Source organism: Dysidea avara, chromosome 7 (genome assembly GCF_963678975.1).
Source record: "Dysidea avara chromosome 7, odDysAvar1.4, whole genome shotgun sequence".
In the NCBI taxonomy this organism is placed as follows: Eukaryota; Metazoa; Porifera; class Demospongiae; order Dictyoceratida; family Dysideidae; genus Dysidea; species Dysidea avara.
In genome coordinates this window covers 14,461,966-14,475,977 of record NC_089278.1, presented here as the reverse complement: position 1 = coordinate 14,475,977, position 14,012 = coordinate 14,461,966, and the positions used below count along the sequence as shown (strand labels likewise).

The window sequence follows — 14,012 nt, the reverse complement described above, 5'->3', positions numbered from 1 at the left end:
TTTCTCTCAATCTTGGGTTTTTGGAAAGCGATAAAACTCGCTGAAAACATTCTTTGTAAGACTTTGCTACTACTTAGAATCATAGAATGGATGATTTTAACTCATCTTGTACCTTTGAAGAACCAAAACCGTTTGTCAAACTATTTTAAAAAATGGGTTTTTTGTTGACTTGACCAACATTGTAATCATGCGTAAAACGGAAAGTCGCGTTTTCTCGCGTTACACAAGGGACACGCCCTAAATAGGCAACCCGTCTTGTCAGTTTATACCTTAGTATTCCCAAATGCTTTATATAGCCTTTAAAGTTTGCTACAAATTTATATTATAGAAGCAAGCATCACAAGTTTATATACTATCGTTGTAAGAGAGGAGACATAATTTTAGTTCATCAAATTTTTCATGGTTTAATTGATGTCAACCCCTCAATTATTTTCTTACCTGCATTAACTGATATCACCCAGGATAAGATTTTCAAGTCTCACACCAGCTGTAGTTCAAGTCATAAATGACTGGAACAATTTACCGTACACTGTTATTAATGCTCCAAAAATTAATAGTTTTAAGTCCGGCTCTTATTGTTGGGGCGAGCCTGAGCGAGCCCCACACTAGCGAGTCACCCACGTAAATTCGTGTCATCAACCATGCGCAAACAATTACAAAAGAAATCGGAAAACTTACCGAATTAATGCCCACTATACTCCATGCCACGGTACAGTAAACGGCGAAGATTACAGCACTAACATATATGCTCGTGTCATCGACCATGTAACGGAAAATAAACGGTGTAGATTACAGCACTTCCATATATGCTCGTGTCATCGACCATGTCACGGAAAAATAAACGGCGTAGACTACGGCACTTCCATATATGCTCGTGTCATCAACCATGTCACGGAAAATAAGCGGCGTAGATTACAGCACTGCTCATCTCGTCTACCACGTCGCGGCACGTGTTGTCGACCATGAAATAAACTTGGTTGTCCATGATGGACAGAGAAGAACGCCTTAGAGAAGAGAGCAGTAGCTATAGATTGAGAAGAGATCGAGAAACTTCACAGGTAGCAGAAGAAAGACGAAGGAGAGACAGAGAATATCAGAGAAGACGTGCTCAATTTTCAAAAAGAGTAAAGGACACAATCATACAGCAGAGAAGGCAGAATTAGTATGTTTGTTATATATAAATTTGTAAGACTCACTAAATATTTGAGTATTCATAAAATATTAGACTGAATCCTATGCAACTGATAAAAAAAATAGAACTGATTATGGTCTAAATTCACTACCACATTCTTGCAGATGGTTTATATGTGCATATCATACTAACAACTATTGTGACTCATTTTCATGATGTGTTTATATTGATAGTGCTTCAAATGTTGGTGTAGTAGCAAATACTGATGTGAATGTGGACCAATCACAACATGTCCAACGTCATGTGCCAGTTGACATTAGTGACCCTGCAGTCATTGCCAAGATTACAGAATTTCATGCTGAATTGACACTGTTCAATATGTCTTGAAAAATTCCCAAGCATTTCAATAATTGGCATAAGTATCCCTGTAGGCGTTGTCACAATGATAGCCATGTCCTAAAGCTATTTTCTGCTGCTAATAATATGGATCCTGGTCCAGAACTTATTGTAAGTTATGTTCCTCACACACATGATGTCTAATAACCATTTAACACTTCCTTTGTAGGGATTGTCAAAAGTAGAACAAATGTTAATTTCACCAGTTATATGTGTGCGACGATCAAAGATACTGACTGCCTTGCAGTGGTTGATAACAAATAATGTATACTTCAGTAATATTACAATCAATCATGATAATATATCAGCTTTACCTGAAAATGATCATCTTACAAATGTACCTACAGTATCCGTGCCATCTGACCTACACATGTAAAGCAACCTGATTCACCTACAAACATAACAGAAGATCACAACAATCCAGATATACGTATGTAACCGAGGTGCAAAATATCAGACATTCATTGCAATCAACTACAGTAACATGACCAGCCAGAGGAGAAAATCCCTTAAATGAATTACAATGTGAACGGTACAATACCTGTGCTTTTCCTGTCCTTTTTCCTACTGGTGCTCAAACCACATTTCAACCCCATACTTTTATATAATGTGCATATCTTCCATTAGCATGAATGGCTAGATAATAAGACCAACATTCAATTATGACCTATACTAATATAAAACACTTATTCCCTTCAGGCTCGCCCCACGATGCTGCTAGCATCTGCCTAGTAGATGAACATTGGAAACATTAATTTGATTGTTATGTAATTTTTGACTATGCCACTGCATATAGCTATAGGCCCAGGAATAAGCACAAATAAATTCAAGCACTGATCCTTTCCCGTAGAAAATAAAAGAACTGAATGATTAATACAACTAGTAGTGTTGCTAGGATTTTTCAAAAGTGGCTTTAAACTAGGTAGTCAACCCCCACCTCCCCACCCAGCAGTTGACAGAATTTTGAACAGTAAATTTACTAGATCCATATATATATATACATAAATACTTGCATGGCTGCTTCCTGTAATGTTATACCTTATATATATATAGTTTGTGTTAGTGGATGTCTATCCATGCTACTAAATTTGAAAGACTTGGCCATTTCAAAGAAATAGAGCAACTCTATATGACTTTTCTATTTGTATGATTTGAGTATAATTTTAATTGCTTTACCATCATACATGACATGACAAGCATTATTGAAGACATGGATAGTAGTCTCCTGGATGTGTCTGCAGATATCATTGGTGAGACCCCCAAGAAGAAGCCTATGTCCCCGAAGTCATTTGCCAAGGACGTTGTTGAGTGCCTGGCAATAGTAGCACCATCAGGTAGAGTCGATGCCGCCGAATTTTTAAGTTTCTTCCTTCACAATTAATCATTACAAGTTTTCTGCTAGCTATACCTAACTGCACTGCTTCCAAACAGGTCGGAGTTCCTGGCTGCCTGCAACTTGCAACAGCGTTGAAACTCGCCCACCCCTTCGCATAAAGAGGAAGGGTCTGGTCACTCTAGCATTCAAAATTATTCAAATTGAATCCCGATATGCTACGGGAAGCAGGCGCTTATAACCATAGCAACCGCGTGTTTAAGCGCTTCTTTAATTCACCCATCCTGCCCATGGATAATAGACCTTATTCACTGAATTGATTTCATAGCGCTTATAACTCGTTGCGAAGTAGTTGTCCGCCAATATTCGTCATTTGCAGTACCAAAACCATAGTAACATCACAATTCTCCGCCAAATTCGCCATTTGCAGTACCATATCTATGGTAACATGATAGCAACCGTCGTGCTCGCCCAGTTTTAGAACTCAAAATTCCTCTACCCCTAATGAGTTTTGTAATAACTTAAGTAACTTTTATGATCACACCTGTGCGTTATAATCTTTTGATTGCTGCACAGTAATAAATATAATAATAATATGGCGTCCGAAACACTATCGTCATGGTGAATATGGACCCTTGTATGGCTTTGCGTGACATCAGAGGGCGCTTACTGTTCTAAATGAATAAGGTCTATAAACTTTCTCTTGGCGTCTTCCTTGTTACTCCAGCTGGTTGTCTGTGAGTTATAATTATATGTTGCATTGCTCTGGGCACCATAGATAATAGGGGTCCTTTATCTATGTATGCAGTTATCAATGTCATGGCCCCACCCCAGGATCATATCATTTAATAATTATGGGACAACACTGGCTAGTGTCAAACTCCCCAGTACTGGGGTAAAGAATGTTGCCAAACCCCTTCCTCCTCCTGAGAAGTGTTTATTTGTTCTATATTGATGACCTTATAAAATCACTTTGAGCTGTCATTGTCCCAGGGGGTGTAATCTCTCTCACAAGGGTCTGGTGACACGAAATACAAAATCTTGGTAGACACATACAACTGAGGAATTCATTGGTTGCCAATCAGATTCTAGAAAGCCTCTCGTGTCAGTTATTTTGGTATGAATAGAATTAAGTTTGTTCTTTATTGTTGTCTCCTGTACTGGTCAGTCTTCCTACCCTTTTTTCAGTGTACTGGTCATAATCTTAAGCTTCCAACACTTTATCATACCCTATGCAAAGCTCCATTTACGCCACACAAATTTGTGATGTGTAACTGATGTTATATACTGTAATTACAGCCAAGTATTTCTATTGCATGGCACCAGACCCTTATTGTCAGGAGGTGACACTAGCCATGGTCATTATGTAGGTTGTGGTCATTATGTAGATATCAAATCCCTGTGTATGTACGTATGTATGAAGGGGGGGGGGGGTGACTGACGGTCCTATTGGGAAGACATGGGGAAAGATCATGATATACTAAAGTGCTGATGTGAACAGGTGGCCCTTAGTCATGGCAGAAAGAAAAGCTGACACTTCATCAGATTTGACAGTATTTGTTCTCATCATGTTTTTCTTCTGTCAAATTTTCTGTTGTATAGTACCTGTCTCTTAAGGCTGCAGCCTGAAGGTGGCGGTTATAGGCATGTTCTACTGTATTTGGACTCAGTAGTATCCTTAATTGGAAACTAGAGTCATTACTACATACTAGCAAATGTCGATTACATTGTAGTCAAAATACCATTGGACGTGTATATGGAAACACAGCATTAGGGAGTGTGGACATGTGTGGTGTGTTGAGAGACTAATACAGCATGGGGCAAAGCCGACTTCTATATTGCAACACTAATGTACTTATGATTGTAGACTACTATTATTACTATTATAGTGGGCCAAAGAAACATGGTTGTCACATAGTGAGGTACCAGTAAAACTGATGGTATGGCACATGTACTTACAACAAAATGTCAACCTGCAATTTCTCAACTAGGTAAGCCTTCATTCCCTTTTAAAACTTTGCCTACACGCCCTCTTTCCCTTTTTAGCCATGAAACCAAGCACAGCTCATTACATCGTTAAAAGTCACTCCTCCATTTGCAGATGACGCACGCCTCACATTAACTGACTATATAGTAAGCTGACCACAAATTGTTGGTAGTGGTTACAACATGTTGTACCCAACCTTACAGCCTTTGTAAAAAGAACCCACTACTCCATGCTAAACCAAACACCATTTGACTAACAATACATGCAAGTTTCACATAAAATTTACTTTCATAAATAAAACCTGTCCATTCTACTATAGAGTATTTTTCAAAGTAACCAATTCCCATCTGTCCTAGGAATAACACATCATGTAAGTATATTTTACTTGTACAATAGTTTATACCTTAAACGTAACTCTTAGCATCAACACATACACCCATTTCAGCACAAATGTCTCTCTCTCTCTCTCTGCTGTCTTGTCCTTCGTCTCCAAATCTGAAAATAAGAACATATCATCACATGATGAATCAGAAATATGTATTGTAGCTGATCAAAACTGTTCTTTTCTATGTGACTAGACTCATTACAAATGTAACAGTCATAAAGTTCGCTCTGACTGAACAGAGTACAACATTTTTTTCTTTCACCACACACACACACACACACACACAACCTCCCAAATCAGAACTCACAATAAGAGATAGCAAATGATCATATATTTTGTAAAAAAATAAAACAAAAAATTCTTTGTCACTAATACAGAATTATTTTTTCAGCATTCAAACATTATTGTGGGTTCTGTATACATACATAAAATAAATATGATTGCATCAGAGTTTTATGCCTTTTATGCAATTGTCACCTCTAGATACGGAAACCGATGAAGCCACAGTTGATGACCAGACAACAATGCCCCAGAGACCTCAAATACCTTTGGGAGAGGTCTATTGAGAAGGTTGAGATTTGCCTGAGGCTGCCAGCTCCTTTAATAATTATAACAGAGCTTAGAAAATTTCAGCAGTGTGTTTGTAATATTTTGCAATCGGTTGTCTTGTAACTGGGAGTAGATGCTATTCATGAGATCTACCACAAAGAAGAGAAGTTGGGGAGACTTCCTTGATTGTGGCCTCTTGAATTGCTTAGTAATGCTTAAGGTGAAACGGCAACAGTGGCCGAAAGTTCTCCATTGCTAGGCAATTTTTTTGACTGGCTTTTTTTTTTTTAGAGACACGACAATTTCCAACACTGCCCAGTATGTACTTGGGAGTATTAGTATTGCTACAGCACATGTGTACTGAAATAGAATAAATTTTCATGATATAGTAGTGAATAGGTAACTGCCAAGATAAAGTCATGAATAAAAAGACAATAGAGATATATGGGTAATTACTTGAAGTCTTGGCACATAATGAGAATTGCTTATACATAACTATTAGTCCTTAATTTATGGGAATAATGTAACTGTTGCAAATCCCTATTTTACTATTAATATCTATTGCATGCCGGTTTTTTACGTGGGAGTTAAATTTTTGTGGATTTTGCAAGGTCCGTACATAGGTGTTGTCAAATCACAGCAGCATGTAGACAGTTTGTCTCAAACCTCATTGCTGTGGTGGCACCAATAATTTTCTGGTACTATTGCTAAGGACCATGACAAGGTACAAGAATTTTTCAGAGTCCACAATGAATGAAGATTTGATGAAGGTTATAAAACGAGGCTGATTCTGCATGTCAACTACTGAACCTGTAACCAGGACAAGTCAAACCCGTAACAAGGATTATCTTCAGTGACGTCCCCATTGCGAATCCCTATTTTACTATATTATCTATGCACACACACACATGCACTCACAATAATTATTACAATGAAATACAGTATATACTTATAGCATTCAGTTCAGACATCACACTACCTCATCCTAGGTCCTTGGGTTTATTATCTAATAAAAGTTACAGTATTTAGGCAGAAGACACAAACATTCTGATGTAAAGGCATGCATACACATACATGCTGTAATGCATACACATACATGCTGTACACTATACACACAAAGCAGAGCCTTTGGCTGCCCTAGTCTATAGATGGTCACACCTACCCAGTTGACTGGGAAACTGTGTACTACTCACCTAGTTAATACCAGGTCCCCATTTAAACAGCTGGAGCAATGTGAGACAGTTTCTTGCTCAAGGGAATGACAAAGTAACTGGAAATAGATCTTAAATTACCATCCCTGTGCTCACTTTAACCACTTCACTATGCTGCTTCACTCACACACACATTATACACACATACGTACATGCACATAGGTACAGTACACACATACTGTATCCTGTACCTTCTTAGCCGAACAAATACGTACATACATGTGTAGACAAACTTATACATGTGTGTGTACATATATACACATCATACTTGGGACTGTTGCTGCTGCTACTGGCACCGCAGACATTACTGGTCCTGTAGCTTCCAATCAGGTTTTTGTTAGGAGGCAAGAATTACATATGCATTACATACAGATTTTGTAATGATGAAATGTAACACTACATGACTCTTTAGGAAATATACAAATATGTACAAGGCTCCACCATTACGCTACTACACAATACCATTTATATTCATTGAGAATTTTGTATTACACATATACATATGAAAGTAAAGGACCCAACAGAGAAAGAATCTTAATTTCCACATGGTAATGATTTACATACAGTATATACTCCTCTGTGTGTGCAAAAGTGCATGTACGGTTATAACAATTGTGCCACACACACATAGGAAACAATTTACTACAAATGCACCATTGGTAGACATCAAGGGTTCCATTAGATCATGCAGATGCACTGCTTGAATAAAATACAGTAGCTCTGTGGACGAGCAATCACACTTACTCAATAAAATGTGCCTATAATGGCTACCTTCAGGTAAAATATTTGCAACCTTACTAGACAGATATCATATGACAGAAATTTTGCACAGAAGAAAAATCTGACGAATTTAACATCAGTTGTGGGAGTAACGTGTTACATAATATTATTACTTTTGTGGTACCTAAGTAATATAACGAAATACACTATAAAAACAGGTAATATAACTCAAGTTACTTTACTTACAAATGTAACACGTTACCTAAGTAATATAGTTACTGTAACAAGTCTAATATTACGTAATATTATTACTACAAGTAACAAAGTTACTAATCTCGTTAGTAATCCACTGAGTAACGCCTAGCCACAACGAAGTATTGAAGCCTACTGAATGAAACTTATTCACCAGCTTCTTACTTATAACCAAGATTTGCACATTGCCAAACAACGAAATCATGTCACATGATAAGGTGGTAGTTTCACATGTGACAGCTTAAGGCTGTGGACACAAAGTAATATAATTATTATAGTTACTTTATTTTATGGGTAATATGTAACTGTAACTAAATAGTATTGTAGCAAGTATATATGTAATATGTAACTAGTTACTTTTAAAAAGTAACTTGCCCAACACTGTTTAACATACATGTATTAGTATGAATTAGTTAAACTTCGAAAAGCACCTTTTAAAAGTGACGTTTTGTCAAAGCTGATGAAGTGTGGATTTATCTGCTTTTCCTTCTGGCAAATTTCCTGTTGTATGGTGCATCAACACTTAAGTCCCCCCCCCCCCCCCCCCCCCCCACACACACACACACACACAAAGGGATTTAGAATCTATATAATGACCACAGCTAGTGATCTACATAATGACCACAGCCTACATAATGACCATGGCTATGTCACCTCCTGACAATAAGTGTCTGGTGACATGCAATAGAAATACTTGGCTGTAATTACAGTATATGACATCAGCTACACATTGCAAATTTGTGTGGCGTAAATTGATGATGGAGCTTGCATAGGGTCTGATAAAAGTGTCAGAAGCTTAAGATTATGACCAGTACACTGAAAAAAGGGTAGGAAGACTGTGACCAGTACAGAAGACAACAATAAAGAACAAAGTGAATTCTAGTCATACCAAAATAACTGACACAAGAGGCTTTCTAGAATCTGATTGGCAACCAATAAATTCCTCAGTTGTATGTGTCTAACAAGATTTTGCATTGCATGTCACCAGACCCTTGTGGTCTAGGGTGAGAGAGATTACACCCCCTGGGACAATGACAGCTCAAAGTGATTTTATAAGGTCATCAATATAGAACAAATAAACACTTCTCAGGAGGAGGAAGGGGTTTGGCAACATTCTTTACCCCAGTACTGGGGAGTTTGACACTAGCCAGTGTTGTCCCATAATTATTAAATGATATGATCCTGGGGTGGGGCCATGACATTGATAACTGCATGCATAGATAAAGGACCCCTATTATCTATGGTGCCCAGAGCAATGCAACATATAATTATAACTCACAGACAACCAGCTGGAGTAACAAGGAAGACGCCAAGAGAACGTTTATTATCCATGGGCAGGATGGGTGAATTAAAGAAGCACTTAAACACGCGGTTGCTATGGTTTCAAGATATTCAAGTGTTACTAACATGTTGTCTTCTCTTAATCTACCATTGTTACAGGCAAGAAGAACCCAAGCTAAATTAAGTACTTTTTACAAAATAATTAACGGATATTTGATTGTGCCTACAGATGATCTTACCCCTAAACTTTCAAGTTTAAGGAGTGGCTACTATCACCAACCAATGACTCTAATTGATGCATACAAATTTTCCTTTTTCCCATCAACCATCAAATTATGGAACCAACTCCCCCCTAATGAGTTTTGTAATAACTTAAGTAACTTTTATGATCACACCTGTGCGTTATAATCTTTTGATTGCTGCACAGTAATAAATATAATATAATAATATAAGTGCCTGCTTCCCGTCGCACATCGGGATTCTATGGGAATAAGCGCCTGCTTCCAGTCGCATATCGGGATTCTTCAAAATTTGTAGCACGTTACCGAAAACAGGTAACACCAATCAGATTGCGTTGTTGGTAATAGATGAATTTCATAATAAGGAATTTTAAACCGTTGCCCCTAGCAACCTGAATTTACATTATTTTGTAGGTGTGAATGTCAAAAGTAACATCTCCAATTTTAAAAGGGTAGCATATATAGGTCATGAGATATGACATTCTAAAGTTTGCAGTTTTCCCATACATTATCTATGGGAAGTTGCCCCTTCTGGGCAATCACATGGATAATGTATGAGAAAACCACAAATTTCAAAATGTCATATCTCATGATCTATATACTCCATAATTTTAAAATTTGGAGAGGTTAATTGTGAGATTCACAGCTACAAATAATGCTAAATTGAGAAATGACATTAATTGAATTTGTTGTTTTCCCATACATTATTTGTGTGATTGCCCAGAAGGGGCAACTGTTGCCCCCTCTCATAGACAATGTATGGAAAAATGACAAACTTTAAAATGTTATATCTCATCAGCGACCTATGCATGCTATCCTTTTAGATGTTACCAAGAGTACATAATAAAAATAGGGAGGGAGAGTGTCTAACTAGGACACCTTCAGCCAAAATCACTGCGTATTATAGAGCATCCACACATTGGTAGAGCAAAGGCTTTACTTTATTCAACACCTATCAACAGCACTCAACACCTATCAACAGATCTCTATAGTCAGTAAAAGTGTTGATTTGTTCAAAGATCATGGTCTTTTCAATAATACGCAGTGATTTTGTACAGGCTGTATTGGCAGTTAGACACTCTCCCTTCCTATTTTTATTATGTACTCTTGATGTTACTATAGCCATTTACCCCTACAAATATTGTAAAATTTAGGTTGCTAGGGGCAACTTAAGTTATTATGAAATTCATCCATTACTAAATATTTCTGACGTTTGTTTTGGAGTTACCATAGATACCATAATGCGTGAAAGAGTTTTCGTGAAGATGCGATATGATTGAGGCTGCTTGTAGTCGCCAATAGGATGTTCTTTAAAAGAACAAAAGATGGAGGTAGTGAAAGAGCCTTGTAGTTAGAATTGATGTACTCGTAAAGCTGCCTAATCAATATGGAAAGAATCTCGGTTATATGTTAGCAGCCTTTCATTAATCTATCTCGCGAACTGCTTACTTTGTGTGGCTGTTAGACGTGCCATTCTTGCTGCCATTATTGTGACATCATTGTTTAATTGCATTCCATTGTTACAGCTCCGTAATGCTAAAGTGACCAGACCCTTCCTCTATAATAACTTAAGTAACTTTTACGATCACACCTGTGCGTTATAATCTTTTGATTGCTGCACAGTAATAAATATAATATAATATATGCGAAGGGGCGGGCGCTGCCAGACTACGTTGAAACCGGGTTGGGTCATCCAGGTCACATTTTCTTTGTTCCAACTCGGTTTACAAATTATCCGAGTCTGACCCGGATTGGATCATGTGAGAAACGAAATTGTTCGTTTGATGACGTGGAAACTTATAAACGCTCTATCTATGCTATCGCGTAGCTCTTTCGTGAGCCACACCCACTTATCGCGTTATTATTATTATTTGTTTTTACTGTGCAGAAATCACAAATGATTATAATGCACAGATATAATTACTTAAGTTGTTACAAAAATTATCCAGGGAAGGGGAATTAATTATGTAGGGGGGAAGGGGGTTCCAAAGTTTAATTGCAGAGGGGAAAAAGGAAAATTTATACGAGTCAATGTTTGTCGTCAGTTGCCTGTAGTATCCTTTTCTTAATCGCGAATCATTAGGGGTAAAGTACTCTTTGGGGATATCAATAAGATCATTAATAATTTTATACATCATTATAAGTTTAGCTCTCTCTCTTCTTTGTTGTAAAGGGGGTAAGTTAAGTGTTACAAACATACGCTCAGCCACGCCCATTTAGTAGTAAGTGCAGTCTGTAGCACGAAACTGTGTCCGTTGGCTGCCTGCAAGCTTACGTGGAGCCACGCTCACTAATTGATTATTGTAAGAGTTGTATATAGTCAAGTCTTGCAGCAGGATAAGTACTTTAGTGAGCCACACCCACTTCAATATATCGAGAAATTTTAATACTGGGTATGCACGAAGCCAAACCCAATTGCTGTCTGTAAACTCGCAGTAGTACTACGTTAAAAAAAAAAAAGTAGCTACGTGGAACCAAAACCCACTGACTGATTTTAAATTATAAACTTACCAGCTTAGTTATCACATAACTAGTCTACTCGTTTACTCAACACGAATCGAACGCTCAAAACGTATATAAGGCCACTCCAAGTCATACCTTAGTTTCTGGTCACTCCCAAGCCTACAAATGGATGCGGGCGGGCGGATGATCAGGAGTTCAGGACTATATATAGACTCTACTGTGACAGTATACTGTATGGTATTATTATTTGCTCAATTTAGCAAATTCATGTTGATTTTGTTTTTAGTCAAACTTAACCAACAACAGAAGTAGTTGTGCTTCGGCAAAAAATGCACTAGGGAAGTTGTTGATGGATCATGGCTAGCTATACACGATGGATCATGGCTAGCTATACACTGATGTATAGCATTTAAGTATATTTATTTATTTATTTAGAATATACTATAGGAAATGTTTTGCTCATGTAGCTACTTATGCTTTCCAAGTGAAATAAATGTCTCATTAGCTATGTCAGGAAAGTATTACTATGACTTATAGCTAAGTTGTTCAAATGATCATGATCCAAAATGAAATTTAACTTCTATCATCACATCAGAAATTCTTCATTCAAATGTGAAGTCTTAGCCCACTAGCTATGTGTTTCCAGCCTTCTATTCAGTAATCTTGAGAAAAGTAACTGTCAAAGTTTTGAGTCATTGAGCGCTCCAGACTAGTGTTTTTTAGTGATCATCTGCATGGGAATGTTTAAACTATAAGGGTTTCTACTTGCCAATCTAATTTTAGTTATGGAAAAGTTTAAGTTTAAGCTCACCGAATGTTGCCGGCTTTCCATACCCCTGCAGTGTTCAGTGATAAGGAATTTGAAGTTACTAGACTAATCATTAGAGGACTACATTTGAATTATAAAGTTAAAGCTATGGCCCATCTGCACATGATGGGCTAGTAGTTAATGCTACTGAAATTTCTTTGGTTACAAAAGTATTAGTAACAGTTATAATCTGAACAGCTATATAATCAACGACAAAACTAGCTATAGTTAGAAACATTTTATTAGTGTCGCATATATACCTAATATTAGAGTTAAGAGTAGTGTGACTGCTCTATTGGAATCCCTGACTGCTCTATTAGAGTATATCGATCTTTTGCAGTAAAAAATAAGTTTCTTGCTGGGTCACATGCACTTAAGCACCTGTAATATTAATAATAGTCCTCATAAACTAGGGTTCCAGGTTTACCATGCGGGCGGGTGACCAGAAACTAAGGTTTGACTTGGTGTGGCCTAACGTAGTCTTGCTCGCTACCCGAAACATAATAGCTCTTATCGCACGCCTCGGCTTTAATTAATCCGGGTCCGGATTGCTATCCGGGTCAGTGGGTCATCCGGGTCAGCAGTAGTGACCCGGTTTCAACGCTGACTTGCAAACAGGATTCCTGTTAGTGTACACTTCTAAATTTTAGAGGGGGTCTTTCTGTAACCACAGTAAATCTCCCTCTGGCCCTATGCCCCTGCTTTTTGATAACAATATGCAATATTGTTGTAAGCTTGGAGTGGCTTCTTATCAGCTGGTGAATCAGGCAGTAGAACATTTTGGTGGATTAGAGTCAGTTGGCAACTGCACAAAGTGAGCAGCACATGGCTGTAAAAAATAAAATTAATCAAGAACAAGGGGAAAGTTCGAAAATATTTTGTGCTATAGCCACTGTTGCGTTGATTCAAAGATACGTAGCTACCACGGATACAAAGTAATTTAGGATAGACATCACTCACCTTGTCACGTACTTGGACTTAAAGTTGGCTAAAGTATTGAAACTGATGTTTGTAGGCCAGAGAGATCAAACAATAGGTCCACTTTAGTGCCTAGCAGCAGATTGCAAGTTGAGCCACATGTCTGTCGCCACCCATAGGATCAGAATTTCAATGTCAACATTTTAAATGATTTAATAGGTGACTGCATCAGCCAAAGAAACTGTTTTCCGCATCAGTGAGCTCATGGATTTTTCAGCCTAACCCAGTTCTTGGGAATCTGTAGTGGGAAAATTAACAGTTTATACTGAATATATGTG

The 14,012-nt window shown here is 37.7% G+C and overlaps 1 protein-coding gene and 2 long non-coding RNA genes across 5 annotated transcripts in view; 1 reads left to right on the top strand and 2 right to left on the bottom strand.

The window, feature by feature from the left end:
- The window catches only part of LOC136261379 (uncharacterized), a 10,188-nt gene extending 9,516 nt beyond the window's left edge, over positions 1–672 (bottom strand). Inside the window, exon 1 of the long non-coding RNA XR_010703874.1 lies at positions 439–672. This is a non-coding gene — a long non-coding RNA (uncharacterized lncRNA). The remainder of the gene's footprint in view (positions 1–438) is intronic.
- LOC136261371 (uncharacterized) overlaps positions 1–5,911 on the top strand; it is an 8,793-nt gene extending 2,882 nt beyond the window's left edge. The window contains exon 2 of the mRNA XM_066055366.1: positions 5,717–5,911. The gene's annotated coding sequence lies outside the window, so the exon portion shown is untranslated. The remainder of the gene's footprint in view (positions 1–5,716) is intronic.
- Positions 5,096–14,012, bottom strand: LOC136261378 (uncharacterized). 3 transcript variants are annotated; one of them, XR_010703872.1, is made up of 4 exons: positions 13,717–14,012; positions 7,262–7,312; positions 5,252–5,343; positions 5,096–5,200 (listed from the first exon to the last, which is right to left on the bottom strand). It is a non-coding gene; the product is annotated as an uncharacterized lncRNA (long non-coding RNA). The 3 variants fall into 3 exon arrangements; XR_010703873.1 differs by having other exon boundaries at positions 7,262–7,306; positions 13,717–14,010; XR_010703871.1 differs by lacking the exon at positions 13,717–14,012 and having other exon boundaries at positions 7,262–8,487.